Source organism: Mesocricetus auratus, unplaced genomic scaffold (genome assembly GCF_017639785.1).
Source record: "Mesocricetus auratus isolate SY011 unplaced genomic scaffold, BCM_Maur_2.0 Super-Scaffold_100004, whole genome shotgun sequence".
In the NCBI taxonomy this organism is placed as follows: domain Eukaryota; kingdom Metazoa; phylum Chordata; class Mammalia; order Rodentia; family Cricetidae; genus Mesocricetus; species Mesocricetus auratus.
The window spans coordinates 112,921,327-112,941,508 of record NW_024429189.1 but is presented as its reverse complement, the minus strand read 5'-3'; positions in this window follow the sequence as shown (position 1 = coordinate 112,941,508).

Below are 20,182 nucleotides of genomic sequence, written 5' to 3'. Positions count from 1 at the left end.
GGTTTCCAAAGACAGAGTAAGCCTGTTGGAAAATGGGCCATCATGTCCCTAGAATGTACACAGGGTCTTCCCCCTCACTGCATTTCCTCCCTCCCTCCCTCCCTCCCTCCCTCCCTCCCTCCCTCCCTCCCTCCCTTCCTCCCTCCCTCCCTCCCTCCCTCCCTCCCTCCCTCTCTTCCTTTTGGTACGATCACCAAAGGAAGATCTGAAGACTACTGGGATGACCAAAAGAGCCAAAGATTGACAAGACTTCCTCAACTGATCCTACTGATTCGGGTTGGGAACATTTATAGCTCTTTGACCATGTTCTTCCTGCTAATTCCACCCCACTTCCTAACTAAACGGCTTGAACAATCATTTTATATAGAACATTTACCTCATTGCCCTCTGAGAGTATAAAAGAAACCCTTCCATGTGGATAACCCTTTCTTTTGAGTCACTATTTTTTGTCATTCTCCGAGTCCTACCTATTAGTATTTAGGCATCTGTACTGGCCTGTCCTGGGCTCCTGACATGATATGTCCTCAGCTGCAGCCACTAAGAGCACCACTTGTGCACATTCACTAAATTCTCTTATAAAAGGTGGGCCTTGCCCACCTCCCGTCTTTTTCTTTCTCTGTCTCTTTCTTTCACCACTCTTGTTCCTGGGGGTGGGGACCCCTTCTCTACTCTTTCTCTCTCCTGTTGCAATAAATTTCCCATGTGAACCCTGTTGTATGGTGTGACTCCTCCCACCGTTTCTTTTTTAAACTATAACACTACCCACACTGGCATTTACTCCTCACTGGGAACCTTTGTAAACAGCCACTCTTGTTCCATCATTATCCCTTGACCAAACTTCTCCTTGTGCAATCATCCCTCCAAAAATAAATCGTGAGTAATCCTTCCTAACATCTCCTCTTCCAAGGGCTATTTGTTGGCTGATGACACTACAGAATTTTCAGTGTGCTTAAATGCCAGTGGCGCAAACATCTCTCCATTGACTCCAATTTACCTGAAGCACTCTGATGAGGGTGCCTTTGTTTGTCCTTTTCAGTTAGTCATTTGTCAGAAAGCCAGGACTGAGAGATTTCAGAAAGGACAAAAGGAACTCCATCTCTTTACAAAACTCCTCTCAAAAACACTGGAGAGGGGGAAAAAGTGCCTGGAGAAAATTAATTTTAAAAAGATAAATAACACACTTATCTAGAGAACTGCAAGGAAAGGATGCACTTAGAGATATAACCTTTCGGAGGGTAGTTATGTTCTTGAGTGTCATTTTGATCATTATTATATGTCCACTTCCAAGGATGGATGCTTCCAGGAAAAGTAGGGTAAATGTCTTGGAATTTGCTTTTCTGTGTGCTACTGTGAAAAACTCAGAGCTGGTCTGGATAGCAACCACAAATATAAGAGCAATAGCCCCTTATATACTATTGGCTTGAGGAGGAGCAAGTATTTGGCAGCCATTAAATCTCTACCTAGTATTCATAAAAATGAAAGTTGTTGCTTCTCAATATGATTATGATGTTCTGTCCTTAGTCACCAATGGAAGAAAGGAAACCAGGTGTGCTTGTTGAATGCACCATTAGAAGCTATGGCTTCATCCCTACTTTTGGGGGTAAAGGGTTTGCACAATCTCTTCACTGAGTTTTTAATCAAGTTGCTATTCCACTCTTCCTTTTATGGAGCCATAGAAGTGTCTGTAATGAAAGATTAAAATGGTCCTGTGCAGTGGTTTGCAGTGGCTCTGCCCAAATAAAATATGACAGCTCTCTCGTAGGGCCTATATGTAAGCAGAGGCAGCTTGGGAGCAGGCTGCATTAGACTCTCTGCCATGCATACTGATTGCAGGTTGTATGGGTTTCCTGAATGCTATAAAAAGGGGGGATAGAAGTGGGGGCAGGGAGAGAGAGAGAGAGAGAGAGAGAGAGAGAGAGAGAGAGAGAGGAGAATTTCTTTTCATCAAATTACTGTGGTCCTCATGTACAGCAAGAAACTGAGCAAAGATGTTTATATTTCCTATAGTAGAGGTAACACACACACACACACACACACACACACACACACACACACACACTGACAGGCTAATGGCTACTTTCCCAAAGAGTGGTAGAAAGAAGTAGTAAATGGGACTGTGTTGATGCCAGGAGAAGACCCGGGCAAAGATCAAGATACCTAGCAACATATCGGATAACACATAATTGGCGGGTCACAGCCAAATGAGTGTAGTCACGCATCTCCAGGCAGGCCTTTGCTGGCGATAAAGACACTTGTAAACAATTCAGTCCCAGAACATGGCAATAATATGTTGATCCAGCGTGTAATGAGGTGTTCCTGGAATCAATAAGCAGTCATGGAGAGCAGGGAGCAAGGGCAGCGGCTGGCTTTTTGATGACCTTTTCTCACCACCAAGGACCCCATCTCCCCTGAAGAGGACTTTTCTCATTTTGCAGCAAGCTCCGAGTGTCAGAACTTCCATTCGCAGCCAGCAAATGAACAGCCAGGCCCTGCATGCTAATGAAGTCCAGGCTATTTTGCACCTTTTCATCCGCACATTATGCTCTTGACTCTGGAGAAGGTGGGAATTAGGCCGGACCCCGGTGTCAGACTGCCTGATGGCTCAGCTCCGGAAAACTGGTAATTGAAGCTGATGACTGATGCGAGGGAGGCCTGAATTTGGAAATAAACAGTTTCAAGCACTGCATGTCATTTCTAGAGAGACTGCTGAGAGAATGGAAATGAGCTCCTTTTCTTGAATCTAATGCAGTTTCTCAGCAGGAAAAACAACGTCTTTTAGACAACAATGCCAGTCATTAAGATTTAAATGTTCTGGCGATAATAGACGTACTGGCCTTGGTGTTCACAAACAGCACTTATGTAAATGTCTTTCAACACCCAGATCTACATTTAATCCACGCCCAAGAAGATAACTGTGTGGGAAAGCGGAAAGCGGAAGCAAATGCAACTAGGAGTCTATAAATATCTTTCATAGGGAGAGAGGGGGAACAAACAAACAAACAAACAAAAAACCATTGACCAGCTTGTCACATTGTTGCTTGTCAGCATTGGCGAAAGCAACAACCCCTGGTTGAAACTATGGAAGGGCAGAATAGCACCAGAAGCTACACTTTACCAGATTATTTTCTCAGCACCGTGTTTTATTTCAATGACATCCCAACCTCTTCATGTGGAAAGTCACCAATGGTCTCCAACTACCCATAACACCCATGCTATGGGCTCTCCAAGCTTAAGGTAGCAAAACCTTGAATCTGGACTACATTGCTTGTAATTTTTAGAAAAAAGTTCTGTCTTCGGTGAGTTCTCTTAGTATCACCAGACTGTCACAAAATCCAGGACCAAACATGGCGAATCATTGTGGTCTTTCTTATCCTGCAGCTGAGATGAATTGGACATTGCTGTGTGCAAAAAAGAAAGGCTTGTAGCCTAAACACAGGTTTGTGGGTTTTAAGAGGCATTAAAAATCATCTTTACTAGACATGCCGCCAGCCCAGTTCTTCCTGTGCAGGTAAAACACCTTCAGGGAAAAAATTATGAGCCCTGAGAAGAGGAGAGCCAGGAAGCTGTTATTCATGGTGGCAGGCTGTCAGGGATTCATGAATAACCATTCCTTTGCTTTTTTCTCGCTTTCCTTCCCTACCAGAAGTGAGGTTTTGATATTTCAGACCTTTTTAAATTTAATAGTGACATACAGGATTCTCACTTGCAGGCTGTAGTTTGTTAGAGACATCAAGGATATGAGTACAACTTGAGCCTGGTTGGATGTCATTGTCACTTCAGTTTAAAGGTAGCAAACCTATCTCACAAAGGATCAACACTGAATTATTTCAACATTTCAAATATATAGATAAGTAATGCATTTCTAATAGCATACTTGTGGGGTACCAGATGGATCAATGAATATTCAGCAATTCTTTGCATAAAATATATAAACCTGAAGAACTATATTCCGTATTAAACAGGCATATACACATGTGTGCACAAGCACACACACGCACGCACGCATGTGAATACACACACACACACACACACACACACACACCACACTCACAGTCACCTGCCCTTCTTTCTGACAATGGTGGTCCATTCTGACTTTATTCCCATGTCTCAGAGGATCTCACAAGTCATAATGGTGGAAAGAAGGAGAAAATTGGGGTCATCAAAATCTGATAATGATAACTACAGGCTCTCTGAGCAAGATGGGAACACATTCACTAGGAATTCAACATTCATATGATTCCTTCCATGTTCAGGGCAGCACTGATTCTTTTTTGAGAAGCTCCTGTGTACTTCCTTGTTGGCCTCTCATTATACGCTTATGGCAGAAAGCCTGATTTACTAGCACTGTAGACAGGGGAGACAGAAAGAAATCATGTGATTCCTTTTTTTAAAGATCAACAGCAAATACAGTGGCTAAGCCAGGATCAGAACTCTGTTTTAAAACACTTGTCATCCTGTTCTTTTTCTATAAACTCACACTTCCCTGAGTAGGTATCAGTTAACGATAGTTGTACAGTGTTAGGTCATTTCTATGGTCATTGTTCACAAGCCTTTCGTCTTCTGTTGCTGTTAGAAGTTTGAAGTTATTTTTACTTGGAGTCAGGACTCAAGACTCCCAACTGTCCTAAAAAAGAATAACCAGTTTGCAGCCCACCTGCTGTACATTGTGAATTCCATCCAGTCAGAGTTACATGGTGAGGCCCTGTCTCAAAAAAAATAAAACCAAACAAGAACAACAAAACAACAAAGAAAAAAGCCAGGACAATAATCTTTACTGGTCACTGATGGTGATTTCTACAACTCCCTATTCCTTTTGTGTGAAGACTTTGTGCCTTTTCTGGGAAGTCTATTTCAATTAACCCCACATAGAAGGGCAATGGCATGCCAAAGAAGCCATTCCATCTAAGTCCAGCTTGATGAACCAATGCATTCTAGGGGGAGAGTAATTTTGGGAGAAAGAATGACTCAAGTAACTGCCTTATCAAAAAAGCTACACCCTAGCGTCAGTTACTACTCATGAAAACTGAATCTCTGGGGTCTCCCATATCCAGTCTTCTGCCTCCTGTCTACTTTAACTCAAACACAGTTGGGACAGGAATTACCTACAGCTGGTTAGGTAGAGATGGGGGTGGGGAGGGAGGCAAGAGGCAGGGAGTGGTTAGAGTCTCAAGTGAGGGTCTGATTGCCCCTCTACCAATGGATATTAGTAGTCCTCATGTATGAGTAAAACCACGGCTGTTCTGATTTCTGAAGGGCAACAGCCATGTCATGGCTGGAAGACACAGTCCCACATCAATATTCTTGCCAAAAAAGGGTTACTCAACATATCTAAAGGGTTAAATACATGGTCATGTCTTTGCCTAAAGTCCTGGCTCCATCGTCATGTCAACAATAACAAACAGGCCGAGCACCCTTGTTCATATAAGGAAAATGCACAGTCAGTCGGTCATGCAGGGTGGAAAAGAATAGTTGCAATGATCACTGTGTCCCAGGTTCCGTTTGTAGTTTTAGTCTATCCGTTTCCATCATTCTAGTTTAATCTCAGTTCCATCTCAAGGTTGCCTCAGGGTTGTACAGTGGCTGCTGTAGCTTCAGTCTTCTTGTCTGAAAGAAGAGAAAGAAAGGATATAAAGGCAAAAGAGTTGGGGGGATCTATCATTCCTTGCAGTAACTTTGTGGAATACCTCCAGTCTCCACTTTGTGCCTACAACTTATTTCCATCTACAGAAAAGCTGGGAAGTGTGAATTTGAGGCTGCATATGTTGTTACTACCAGAATGAGGACTGTTTTGCTAAGAAGAGAACAGATATTGTGAAATTAATTTTTAAGAAGAGTTAACTTTCACCAACATTCAATCTGCACATTTAGGCAATTATCTAACTTTTAGTTTGCAGTTTATACTAGTGGCTCCTTTCTCCCTACTACATTGGGGATGTATACAGTTTGAATTGGAAAGGTCCCTCAACGCTTATGTGTTAGAAGCTTGATTTGAGAACTAGAGAGACGTCTCAGGAGTTAGAGCACTTACTGCTGAGTCAGGTTCAGTTCCTAGCCCTCAAAGTAGGTGCTTCACAATTGCCTGTAAATCCAATTCCAGGAGATCTGATGTCCTCTTCTGGCCTCTTCAGGTACTGCATGCACCTGTTGTATATACTCTCTTTTAAGCACACATGTAAATACATAAATAAATAAAATAAAAAATTTAAAAGCTTGTTTCCTAGTCCATGATGCTTCTCTCTACATTCCACCTCCAAGGATCCACACCCAGGCTGCTCTCTGTGACCTGATGGAACCAAGAGAGAGAGAGTTGGGGTCCAGACCCCAGATCAAATTCCACACACTCACATATGCACCACAGATGAGGCTGGGTGAATCTCCCACTACATCTCTGTCATGGATCTCTACATAGATTAGAAAAAGGAAGATTCATTGGCATGGAAGAAAATGAAAGGGAGGGAGGATATGGAAAGAATCTGTTTAATGAAAACAAATTGCAGAATGATATGTAGGGCAATATGTGTTTGTGTATGTCTCTACTGTATATACAGTACACACACACAAACAGAGGTTTGTCTAGACAGACAGACAGATAGATGTATACTTGTACTTTTCTAGCTAGCTCTCTGGAAAGATATGCACCAAACAAATCATAATCCACTCTGAGTATGGGAGAAGGGGAATGTCCAAGGACCTTTGTTTTTAGGCTTCTCTGTAATGAAGTACTCTCTTGTAATATTGATGGGCAGTAGTTCTCTATAACTGTCTCACCTGAATATCCTGTGAGCAAAGACATTGGTAGTATTTGTTAGATTTTTTTAGTCTTTTAAAAATTAAAACAGTTGTCAGGTGGTGGTATCTCGTGCCTTTAATCCAAGCACTTGAGAGGCAGAGGCAGGCAGAACTCTGTGAGTTCAAGGCCAGCCTGGTCTACAGATTGAGTTCCAGGACTAGTTTCATAGCTACTGAGAAACCCTGTCTTGAACCACCCCCAAAAGTAATATTTAAAAATATTTAAAAATAAACTGGCAAAAAAACATGTTAATGAGGTGCCAGGTGATAAGTTGATACATGTACATATTTTAGAATGTTTAAATTAGGCTAAGCATATTCCTCCTCCAATGTTTATATTTTCTGTATGTCAAAAATACTCAAAATCCTGGCGGGAGCGGTGGTAGCACACACCTTTAATCCCAGCACTCTGGAGGCAGAGGCAGGCGGGTCTCTGTGAGTTCGAGACCAGCCTGGTCTACAAGAGCTAGTTCCAGGACAGCCTCCAAAGCCACAGAGAAACCCTGTCTTGAAAAACTAAAAAAAAATACTTAAAATCCTTTAGTATGTTATCCTATAGTCACTCTACTATGCAGTAGCCATTAGAGCTCTTTACTACTATCTAACTGGAACTCACTTTCATTGATCAACATCTCATTCCTCCCCTTTGTCTGTACTCCCCAGCCTCTGATAACAACCACTCTATTCAGCTGTCTTTTCAAAGATATTTGCACAGTCAACAGCTTTGTATCATTGTATCCTTGAGAACAGCTAGATGGTAAACCATTTCAACAGAGGTTACTGTTGTTTATCCTATGATATAAAAAAATGCTTACTGTGGGAAAGAGAAGTCAGAAGTTGAGCCATGGGAAGCTCAGCCAAAGAGAGAAAACTCAATTAGGGATTTAGTTGACTACTTCAACTTTTCCAGTTGGTTTCTGCTGTATACTGTGAGCTCCTAATTTCATAATATCATCTTTAACTACTGCTATATGTTATTTTACTTGGAAGTCTCACCGAGGGGACTCTTTCTAAAGGGAATTCCAGTCGACTGACTCTGTAGGGCTTCCCCACTTCATTTATGTTTTGAGCACCTGAATTGATGATGTCTTGCTATCATCTATCTATCTATCTATCTATCTATCTATCTATCTATCTATCTACCATCTATCTCTTGCCTTTTTCTTTATTCTTTTACTTTGGTTTGCTATACACAGAACAAAGCCATTTATTCAACTTAAGAGTATGGCCATCATAGATCATTCTAGAACACCCTGGAAGATAGAAGAGAAGCCCATTCTGAAGAAAGGCAGGTTTGTTTCTCGTCCAGCATTAAAACTGGCAATGGGTTTTTCTAGAGAAAATTTGCTATGGTCACTTCAAAACACCAGTTTTCCTAAGCTAGGACTTTTCAGGTCTGATGCAAACAATCTATGTACATATTACTCATCTGGACTAAGTTCCACATCATCCCTGTGGTACTTTGTGGCCATGTTGATCAGATGCACATTGCAAACATGGAAATTCATGGTTCCTATGAGCAATAAAGTTCATACCTCTGACAGGAGTCTTGTATCTTCTACCAGCAACCATGATATTAAGGAAAGCTAAAATCACAGCTTCTGTGATTTTCTTTATGAAAGAATATAGTACAAAAACTTAAAAGAACATAATAATAGCCATGCCATTGAATCTTCAGTAAATGGACTGAGCAAGCCAGTGAGTGTTGGGGAATATTGCTTTACACTGTGTGAAGATGTGTTACCATGATTGGTTTAATAAAAAGCTAAATGGCCGATAGCTAGGTAGGAGGTATAGGTGGGACTTTTGAAAAGAGAGAGCGCTGGGAAAAAGAAAAGCAGAGCGACATGTAACTGCCATGGGGTAGGAGCCCGGAACTATTCTCCGGTAAGAGACATGCTTAGATTAACAATTATGGGGTAATTACTTAAGTCAGAGCTAGCCAGTAAGAAACAAGCAAGGCCAACAGCTTCATAATTAATATAGCCTCCTGTGTGTTTATTTGGGGACTACAATGTAGCAGAGCCCAGGCGGCTGGCGGGAGATAAACCAAAGCGGCTAGCAAAGGAAAAGCTTCTCCTTACAGAATGGTTGTCAGGAGTGGGATTGAATTTCCACGCAAAACAACAAAAGCTTTAAAGGAATTTTAGAAACAGAAGAACAGAGAGAAGCACAGATTTTGGTAGCAGCATTTTTCTCAGGTGTGCTCTGTTTTGCTATCGACAAGCCGAGATTTACGTGGCTGGCTTACCAGAGTCTTCCTGACTCGGCATAAAAAGAAAAAAAAAAACCAGCAAGGTTGTTTTAAGAGACTCTACTAACGATTGAAAGGTGTGTACGTACAGCTGGCAGCTTTTGCTGGATGTCAGCATGGACTGAGGCAGTAAGCTGAAGTCACGCTTACGCCCACCATCTTGAAACGGCAGTTTAAAACAGCCGCGGTTTTCAGATAAGACACGTGGCCAGAAAAACATAAAGATTTACTGTAAAGTCAGACTTGGATAAAGGAAAGCCTCTAAAGGTTTACAGTCTGTTTAAAAATATACGTGAGATTGAGAGAGAAAATGAACCGACAAAGTCGTATGTAAATACAAAAGCCGGCATTGTGGTGGCCCACGCCGGTAAGATTTACTCCAGAGGCAGAGGCAGGCGGATTTCCAAAGAGAAACCCTGTCTCAGAGAAAAACAAATAAAAGTAAAATAAATAAAGTAATAATACATAAATAAATAAGCCACGTAAAGATGGAAAATACACAGAGAGTCTGGATACTGTATGTTATTGTGTTTTTCAGTTTTTTGCTTGCTCAGGAAGGAACTGCTACTAAAGTACACTTGATTATAAATGCTCCTAAATTAATTCAACTTCTATATTTTGAAAATGCCTTGACTTCAAAATTTAAGTATAAGGATATGTTACTTGGAAAAGGAGTTTTTATTTATGTTTCTACAGAAAATGAAAAGCTGAGGATTCCTTCCAGGCTTCTGTGGTTTGATGAACCAAGACCCCCGGAAGCAGTGGACCACGTCTTCCAACTATTGAGACAGCTAAGATCATGCAGCTTTACAGACCCCGAAAATACGGACTTATACAGGTTTCTGAGTTTTGTCATGATCCCCATGGTATGAACAGCGCCCCCTTCCAGCAGGAAGCAGTTTGGAATGAGCGATGTCCTAATTCCCATCTTGTTTACAAATCTTTGTTTTCATTTAAATGGGGTTGTTTATAATTGGCTAATGATCACAGCCAATCTTTTTTAATGGAAAAAAAGGGAATTATGGTATGGGTATTGTTTTTCATTTATTGATACAAATTCAAGGTGAATTTTGTGATATGTATATTTCTCCTCTTGATTAAGTATTGTGCTTATACTGATCTTTTAAAATGTAATGCGTAATTAAATACAGATTATAGATAGTTACTTATAACAGTCAGAATTTATAGTTAGGTAAATTAGGTTTTCTAGATATACAGAAATATATTTGACATAGACAGTCTTCAAACCTTTCAAAGACCTTCAGAAAATGGCATTTAAAATGGTTTAGGGTTTTTCTTGACAATGAGAAATGTCTGCTCCTGGCAGCACCAATTACATCTGAGAGGAAGATGGGCATCAAAGAAACTTGTTATGGAGTTTGCTTTCAACATGGCAAGATTAGCCATTTGGGCAAGAAACTGCTCTTGCCTAGACTGACTGTTGCTGTATAAACTGGACATGCAGGACCCACAGAAAAGTGACTGCTAAACTCAGTCTTACAGGGTTCCTGCTTCATGGAAGTGTCTACCAGACATTCTACAGGACAGAGAAATGACTGACAGACTGCCAATGCAGATGGACAGTTTGAAATTTCCTGCTTTGCTGAGAAGTGTTCCAGACACATTGTGGCCTATGGGCTGAAGATGGATGCCCCAACGTTACAGAGGAACTTCGGGTGACTGTCCAGGCAGTAAGATGTCTCTGTCAATCCTAGTGTTTATATATTATCCTTCTGTGGTCTTTGATGGAGTTGAAGATAGATAGTTATAATTATAGTTTTCCTTAGTTATGATAAAAGATACATATAGAACTTTGGACTCACAAGGATGGGATGGATGATATTTTCTTTAAATCTTGCTAAAATGTTGTAACTGTGTTCTTACTTGATAACTGTTCTGTCATATACAATTTGACTATGTTAAAGTTAAGACCTTTCTTTTTGTTTAAACAGAAAAGAGGAGATGTTGGGGAAGTCCTGTGTATATGTCAATAAAGCACTGTCTGGCCAATAGGAATCTAGATAGGTGGGGCTAGGAGTCCAGGAGGATTCTGGGAAGAAGAAACACAGGAGAGTCAACATGTAACCGCCATGGGGTAGGAGCCCGGAACTATTCTCCGGTAAGAGACATGCTTAGATTAACAATTATGGGGTAATTACTTAAGTCAGAGCTAGCCAGTAAGAAACAAGCAAGGCCAACAACTTCATAATTAATATAGCCTCCTGTGTGTTTATTTGGGGACTACAATGCAGCAGAGCCCAGGCGGCTGGCGGGAGATAAACCAAAGCAGCTAGCAAAGGAAAAGCTTCTTCTTACAGCAGAGTCACCAGCCAGATATGGAATAACCAGAATGGGCATAATGGAGGTGAGGTAATGGGTGTGGAAAAATGTAGGTTTAAAAATGCGTGTTAATTTAAGTTATAAGATCTAGTTAGAAACAAACCTAAGCTAAGGTCAAGATTTCATAATTAATAATAAGTATATGTCATTTTTTTGTGTGAGCTGGCAGCCCCAATAGAAAATTCTGTCTACAAGTGAGTAGTGTTCCTTTTGGTCTCTGCTTCAGTTTCCATCTCTAAGTTCCTGCCTTGAGTTTCTGCCTTGGCGTCCTTTGATAGCGGACTGTAATCCATAAGCTCAAATAAATCCTTTCCTTCTCAGATTGCTTTTAGTCATGGTGTTTTATCACAATAACAGAAAGCAAACTGGGACAAAAATTGGTGCCAGAGAATGGGATCTTGTTGTGATAGACTAGACCATGTTGGTTTTGGGGAGGATTATAGAAGTAGTTAGCACTTTGTGCTTGGAAAGCTATTGAACAGTAGGAATTTGAATGATAAGAATGTTGATGGAGGCAGGAAGAACTTTGAGTTTGAGGACAGCCTGTTCTACAGAGTGAGTTCTAGGAGAGTCAGAGCTACACAGAGAAACCCTGTTTCAGAAAAACAAAGAATATTGTTGGAGATGCAGATGATGGAGGCCTGGCTTATGAAACTTCAGAGGGAAGCAAAGAGCCTATTAAGACTGTTCGTGTGATAGTTTGCTTTAGCAATCTGTGAAACGAGTGAAACCTTCTTGTGCTTCACTTCAACAATTGATGTTGGCTAGCTGGGGCTAAAAACAAAGTCAGCTGTGATTAATTAGGGACCAGCATCACTGAGTCAAAATATTCTGAAAGTGTACAATATCCAGCATACCTTGGTCTGGAAACCTGACTGGGGCAATGAGGGAATAAAGGAAGCACTGGTAGGCAGACAAACACACAGAAAAGCTGGGATCAGATGGGATGTGCTCATGCTCATGCTGAGGGCATGGCACCAAAGTAAGCAAGCTCCGGAACCTGCATTCCTTAAGCACATCACAGGAGGAGGGTTAGCTTGCCTCCATAGGTGGTTTCTGTGGGGCTGCATTCTCAGGTTACAGTCATCTGGAAGCAGGAAGCTGCAATGACTAGCTTTGTACATACTGGACAATGCTTTGTACACATTCTTGGACCAGAGGAAGACTTTGCCAATTTTCTCTGAGTCTCACTTGGTGTGTTGTTAACTTTGCAAAAGCTAGGGTTATCTAAAAGGAGGGAACTTCAATTGAGAAAATACTGCCATAAGATAGGGCTGTAAGGCATTTTCTTAACTAGTGATCAAAGGGGGGAGGGCCCAGTCTCTTGTGGATGGTGCCATCCCTGGGCTTGTGGTCCTGGATTCTATAAGAAGGCAGGCTGAGCAAGCCATGAGGAGCAAGCTAGTAAGCAGCACTCTCCACTGCCTTTGCATCAACTCCTGCCTCCAGGATCCTGCTCTGCTGGAGTTCCTGTCCTTAATGCTTTTGACAATGTGGTAGTTTGAATAAGAATGGCCCCCCAGACTCATATTTGAATGCCCAGGGAGTGGCATTAGGAGGTGTGGCCTTGTTGGAGAAAGAATGTCACTGGAGGTGGGTTTTGAGGTTTCCAATGCTCAAGCCAGTCCCAGTGTTTCTCTCTCTTCCTGCTACCTATGATCTGGAGGTAGAAATCCTGGCTCCTTCTTCAACACCATCCACTGCTGTGCTTCCTACTATGACAATAAGGGACTAAATCTTTGACTCTGTAAGCCAGCCCAATTAAATGCTTTCCTTTATAAGAGTTGCTGTGGTCCTGATGTCTCTTCACAGCAATGGAAACCCTAAATAAGACAAGCTGTTATATAGAACTATGAGTGAAATAAACCCTCTCCTCCCCAAGTTGCTTTTGGTCATGGTGTTTCATGACAGCAATAGTAACCCTAACTAAGACACCTGGAAAAAGGCTTTGTCAATCATCATAGGTTTGAGGCACTGGTGCCATTTACATGTGCCCATGTTAATAATACAAATTCATTCAGAGCTTCCTCCATCCTTTACACATTCACTTATGGTTTCCTCCATTTCCCATAGGAAAGTGTATCTTTAGGGTCAGCACACAGAAGTTGTGGTTGAACTAGTGGAGGGACCTGAAGTTGCATATCAAGCTGGTAGTAGAACTCGTCAAATACTGTATCAGAGTCTCCCACATGATACTGGTTTTGAAGGCAGGAAGGGTTCGTGGAAAGCATGAACTTGATGCTTAGGACTGTATGAAAAACATTGTTCAAACAGTCATGGGTTTTAGAGTTTACCCATCAGGCCAAGTGAGTGGACATTTTCTTAGTTGCTAATTAATGTAAGAGGACCTGGCTCACTGTTTGTTGATCATTCTATTCCTAGGCAGGTGGGCCTGGGTTGTATTTTAAGTTGCTGAACAAGCCAGCTATTCTGAGAGGATGGAATAGCTCCCACCTTTTAATACTTGGTGAAAAAGTTTCAGCATGAATTCTGTAGAATAATTTATTAGTGGCTTTTTTGATGTTGTAATAAAAATACCCTAACAAAAATGAGCCAATGAATTCCTCCAGGGTCTCTGCATCAGTTCCTGCCTTGGCTTTTCTTGATATGGAATATAACCCATAAGCTAAAATAAACCTTTTCTCCATGGTTTTCTTTTTGCTATTCATTGTTTTATCACAGTAACACAAAGCAAACCAGGACAATATTATTGCATTTTTTTAAATTATGGAAGCTTTGACTAAAGATACCAGTAAAAACAATGGTGTAACGATCCCTTATACACCCAGGGTCCAGTCTCAAGTGCTGACTCCTGATATTAAATTTTAATTACCACTTAGTCACTACAGTATGAGTGACTCAGTCTTGACAGAGACATGGGCAACAAGCCACAGCATCTCTCTTCAGCTGAGAAACTGTGTTGAGTGACATCTCTGTGGTTTGAAGTTTGTATCTGTGGTTGTTTAACTGAGAAATGCTCATGAACACTTGGTCCCCAGCTGATGGGGCTTGTTAGGGATGTTACAGAACCTGTAGGACTTGAAGCCTGGCTGGAGGAAGTCCTCTGGAGGAAGTCTGTCACTGGAGACAGCTTTTGTGGGTGTATATCCTGGACTCACTTTCTGTCCTCTCCCAGTCTCTGCTTCTTGGATAAAGAGGAAAATGTGGCCAGCTAGCTTTCTGTTCCTGCTGCCATGCTTTCCCTGACTGTTGCCGTGCCTTCTCCACCATGATAGTCCTTCTAGAAGTGTAAGCCAAAAGAAACTCTTTCTTCCTTAAATGGCTTATTTTTGTTTTGTTTTCTCTTTTTTTCTAATCACAACAAAAGTTATTTAATACAGAGTCTCTTAAAAATTCATGCTGAAGCTTTATCCCCAAGTGACAGAGTTAAGAGGTGGGGGGGCTCTTTGGAGAATTAAAGCATGAGAGCTCTGTCCTCATGAATGGAAATAAAGCCCACATAAAGTGACTACACAGACCTACATGATTTATCTCCCACTCTCCATGCTATTTATTCCAAACATTATCCTTTCCTCTTTGGGTTATTTTGCCATCTTTGTTGATAACTAACTGACTCTACACTTGTTGCTTTGTTACCCGTTGGTCCCTGTTTGTGTTTGAAGCAGTACTACCTTGCCTTCACGAGTATAAATTCACAGTAAGTCTTGAAGTCTGGTAGAGGCATATACAGAGGCATAGATAAGGATTCACGGGACTAGATTTAAATATAGGTTAAATATAATTTATTTTGGGGAGAAGTAACTTACAGAAGAAGCAGATGGTCGCCTCAGGTTCCCGCTCTAAGGATCTGCACAGGCTCCCTGTGACCCGATCAGATGCAAGAGAGAGCCACCTGCTTGAACCCCTAAACTCACTCCCTGTCACTCCTCACCTGTGACCACACCCAAATGGGCGTGGTCAGCGCTACAAGTACTGGCAGGGTGGATATCTCACTAGAGACATAAGTTATCCTAAGTTGCTCTCTTTTTTTCTCTCATGATTGTTTCTGCTAATTGGGTCCTTTACATTTCCAAATCCATTAAGAATCAGTTTTTTGATTTCTAAATAAAGCTTGCTGGAATGTGAGTTAGAAATGTGTTGAGTAAATGGATCAGTACGAGGAGAATTTCCATCTTTATAATACTAAGTCTTGTAAGCACTGAAAATTGGTGTCTCTCTTTAATTCAGGTTTTCAGTTTTTCAAAGCGATATCACAGTACTGTAAACACATTGCAACTCTGTTACACTCATCTCTGGTATAGGATATTTTTGATGCTATTGCAAATGACATTTCAAAATTCTGTTTTCTAGGGATAGGGAAATGACACAGTGGATAAAGGTCTTGCCTTGCAAGTATGAGGACTAGAGTTTGGATTTCTAGCACTTACGTAGTACCAGGAAAGCCTGCAGTCTGCTAATCATCCCTCATGATGAAGAGACAGAGGATCTCCAGAGGACAGACTAGCTGAGTCAGTAAGCTCTGAGTTCAACTGAGAGACCCCAGGCCACATATATAAGGTGGAGAGAGATCAAAGAAGATGCCTGATGCCATCTGCCTTTTACACACACGGCACATATATGTGCATGCACACCTACACACATGTGCCCACATATATGTATCTATGCATGCACATATTTATACCATGAGCATATATGCACACAACCCTTCCATTTATTTGTTTATGGTACACAGAAATAAAGTTATTTTTGTATGTGGTACTTTCCTAACAGCCTTATTCTATTTGTCCTACTATAAGAATATTTGGATTTTCCACAATATAGTATATCATTTGTGAGTAGAGACGAATGTGTCTTATTGATGTTCTTGTTTATTTTGTCTGTCTCTTTTATTCTGTTATTTATTTCTCTTTGGTGCTTGCAGTTTCTTTATTGCTTTCTTGTCTTAGTTTTCAGAGCTCTTATCTGTGGCTCTTGTCTGTTTTAGTGTATTTTGTCTCTAGTCTTTCACTGTTTTCTGAAACAACACCTTTATGTTTCACTTAGGTAACAGGATATCAGCTACTCGTCCAAACACAAATATTGTACAGAATGAGGAGGAGGCCGCATGAGAGAAGGATGGAGAGTTGGGGTTTGGATCCACTAGTTTGAGAAGACTATTTTCTGAACTGTTCAGGTCACTGGCAGGGAAGTGTCACCAAAGAGGACAGGCTGTTTTGTTCACCATCAACATGTACGTGAGGGTGGACAAGTGGCTAACGATGACATTACCCATGAGAGTAAATGGAACAAGAAGACAGAACTCGAAGGAACACTGTTGAGAAGCTCCCACTGGACTTGCTAACAAGGGAACCCATTAGAAAGCTGAATAAATGGCATTATGCAAGTTTTCTGGGGTTCCCAAGGGAAGTATGGTGGGATAGGAAATGAAAATAAAGACAACGAGAGGTTTGGGCAGTGGGGTGGGGATTGTGAGGAAGGTGACAGTGGCTGAGTAGCATGCGAAATAAAGGTGCAGAGTGAGGACAAGTTTTTACCTAATGAGAAGTCGTGCTGAAAATACCTTGGATGAGCAAGTCTTGAACAGCGCGGAGAGGTCTCTAAAGGAAACAAAATCTCTTCAACAGCCTGAGCTACTTTGGATTGTCAGTTGTCTCCAAACTCTACTTAATATAACTGCTCTCTGGTTCTTGATTTTTCTTTCCACATTTTTCTACTAAACTTGATAGATGAGGACTCGGCTCTTCACCTTCCCTTTCTCCATAGGCCCTTTGTGTTTTTTCCTCTGGGAACCATTATCAGCTTTCCATCCATTCTTTTCCACTAAACATATGTTGCAGTGACCACACATTTAGACAAATTTCTTGCTTTACGTATATGGAGCTGGGCACGCAAACGAGTCACTTTTCTGACTGCAAATTTCTTTTTTTTTCCCTTTTGAATCTGGATGCATTTTCACCATTGATTCAGTCTGAACCACTTCACTTATAAAATTCACATGGGAATCCTTGTGTGTGTGAAATGGAAGCCTCATCAAATATTAACACACACACACACACACACACATGCACACACATCACCTGAGTCTCCCTTTTATTCAAGTAACAAGGACGAAAAACTCTTTGAAATCCTCCCTGAATTCCATGTAAATGACCAAGGCAGTTAGATAGCAAGTGATCTTCAAAGCAGGCAGCATCCTTCCAATGAATGCTTGCACTGATTTCATTATTCCTCAAGGCTCACTGATGTTGGAAAGAACAAAGAGATAAAGAAAAAAGTATCCCTTTGATTGCTCCCCTTGGTGTGTATTTTAGAATGAGGGTGTGATATGGATCAATTCTCTGATCATCCAGGAACTTTCTGATATTCTCTGTTAGCACTGAATAAGAATGGGAACTTTGACATGTGTTGGTGGGTGAGGAAGGACAAGCTGAATGATGAGGTCAGATGTCCCCAAGTTCTATCTGCTGTTTGGTACTTGTTCTGTATGACATTGGGGATTAAGCTGCATATGAGGAGGTTAGGGGTTGGGGTGCAGCTCAGTGGCAGGACAAGTGCTCAGCACTCACAAGGCCCTGGACTTAAACTTCAGAACCACAAACAAAAACTAGCAAAAAACAACCGACCAAGAACCACACTAAAGGATTAGGAGGAACCAAGAGTTATTTTGCCCTAATATCAATTATTGTCTGAACTTCAAATCTTTAATCCTTAGTGCTGTAATGTTCAATTCTTTCATCTTTAATGTGACTTTTCAGTGATTTTAATAGAAGAATGTATCCTCAAAATAGTCCTGTGAAACTCTGCAATTTGATTCCTACAACCCCTCAGACTCCTTATTCTCACAGCTGCCTTACTCAGGATTTCCTAGCAATTGGGGAAGGAGGTAAGTTTGATGGGGGTGGTGGTGGGACAAAGTAAGCTAGTATTTTTTTGGTGGAAGCAGAATACCAGGATAACATTATTACCTTTTTAATTATAAAGAAATTTTTTCTGACACTTAAACTCTGGTATTTAAAAAACCTGCTATTAAGAACATTAATTATATATTAACACCTAAGGAGAAACTGTTTTGCTATTTTAATCTAACTACAGAGGGCCCAAAAGAACACAGAACCTTAATTGTTTTGGCAAGGGGAAGCTATAATTTAGTTTGTGTGCTGACCCAACTCTGATGAATAATAGTAGGGTAAGTTTCCTCAATCCTGTCCAGAGAAAAGTAGACATGTAGCTTACTATTTTTTGTTACACCATCAACTCCAAAAAGAAACCAGTAAAATCAATTTTAAAAGTATAGTTCAGTTACCACAATAGTTTTTTGTTTGTTTTTTAAAACAATGTTTCTCTGTGTAATAACTCTGACTATCTTGGAACTCACTTTGTAGACCAGGCTGGCCTAGAGAGATCCCCTGCCTCTGCCTCCCAAGGGATTACAAGCGTGTGCCACCACAGCCCAGCTCCACAATAGATTTAAAACAGTTTTTATTTCCATATATAATGTAAAAATGTTGAGATGTTTTCCTTTTATTTTTTTTCCTTCTTGTTCTGTCTGTGCATGCTAATGTGTACTCGACGCCAGTAACCCAGCTTAAGTTAGACGTTGCAATTTCAGCGGTTGAAATGACATTTAGCCTTACCCAAACAACAAATCAGCTGTAGATCATTTTGCACACCTTTATTATTAAATTTCAAGTTAATTAAAATGGAAAATATAACAAAGATCAATTCCTCCCTGATAGTAACCACACGTTTGGCAGTTGCATGTGGCTGCTGGCTGCTATCAGTTTCCCCCAAATGCTATTTCCAGCATGGCTCTAATCAAGCCTCCCTCCAGTCCTCCAGCAAGAACTTCTTGTGTTGGACTATTTCCAGCTATGAGCTGAATTACATTCTTGCCAAATTCATGCTGAAGCCCAACCCTCAGCAGCTCACAATGGGACTGTGTTCGGGGAAGGGTATTTAAAGATGTGATTAAGGCAAAAAAAAAAAACCCCAAAAAACAAAAAACAAAACAAAAAATAAAAAGCGAGGCATCTGAATGGTATGCTTCTTCGGAGAGGGGATTTGGACACACAGACTCCGAGGTGCTCTGCACAAAGAAAAGCGAAAGGGACAAGAAGGCTGGCCACTTGTGACCCCAGGAGAGAACTCCAACCACTGACTTTATTGCATAAGCCACCTGGTCTATTGAATTGTGGGGTGACAATGCTAGCAAAATAAAAATGTAACCCATTGTATGAAGGGCAAATAAAGTTTATAGAAGTGCTCTACTCTTTCTGAAGTATACCTTTCATTTAGCCACTGGCTTCGGATTTTGGTACATCCCAGAGATTTCTAAAACTTGGCTTTAAGAACACATTTTAAGAAAATGGGTCCACAGGCTGCCTTTTTTGGTTTGTTTCTTTAAATGGCCTTGCATTCATCCTTTATCAGCTTGCTGGATAGGATGTTGCATGGGTTTTCCATTTGGAAAATCTGATAGGTGAGTGGGGTGCACCCCAAAATCACAAACACACAGCTTTGAGGTTTCGAGCGAAGGGTCTGCACCGATCGGGTGCTTTTGTCCATCACAGCCACTCAGTCTCTTCATGATCGCCAAAGTTTATTAATAACATTTGTGCCTATGCTAATACAATCAGAAAATTATGCAGCTCATCTACCTCCTTCCAGAGAGAACAGGGTGATCAGCCATTAGTGATTCACACTGATGAGCCTCTACTAATTGCGTAGAATGTAATTAGTGATTATATAATATTTGAGCTCTTGCAACTGTCATTAATGTCCACAATTCACCAGAGATGGGCCCTGCTGAATGGAGTATGATTGCTGCATGCTGAATCT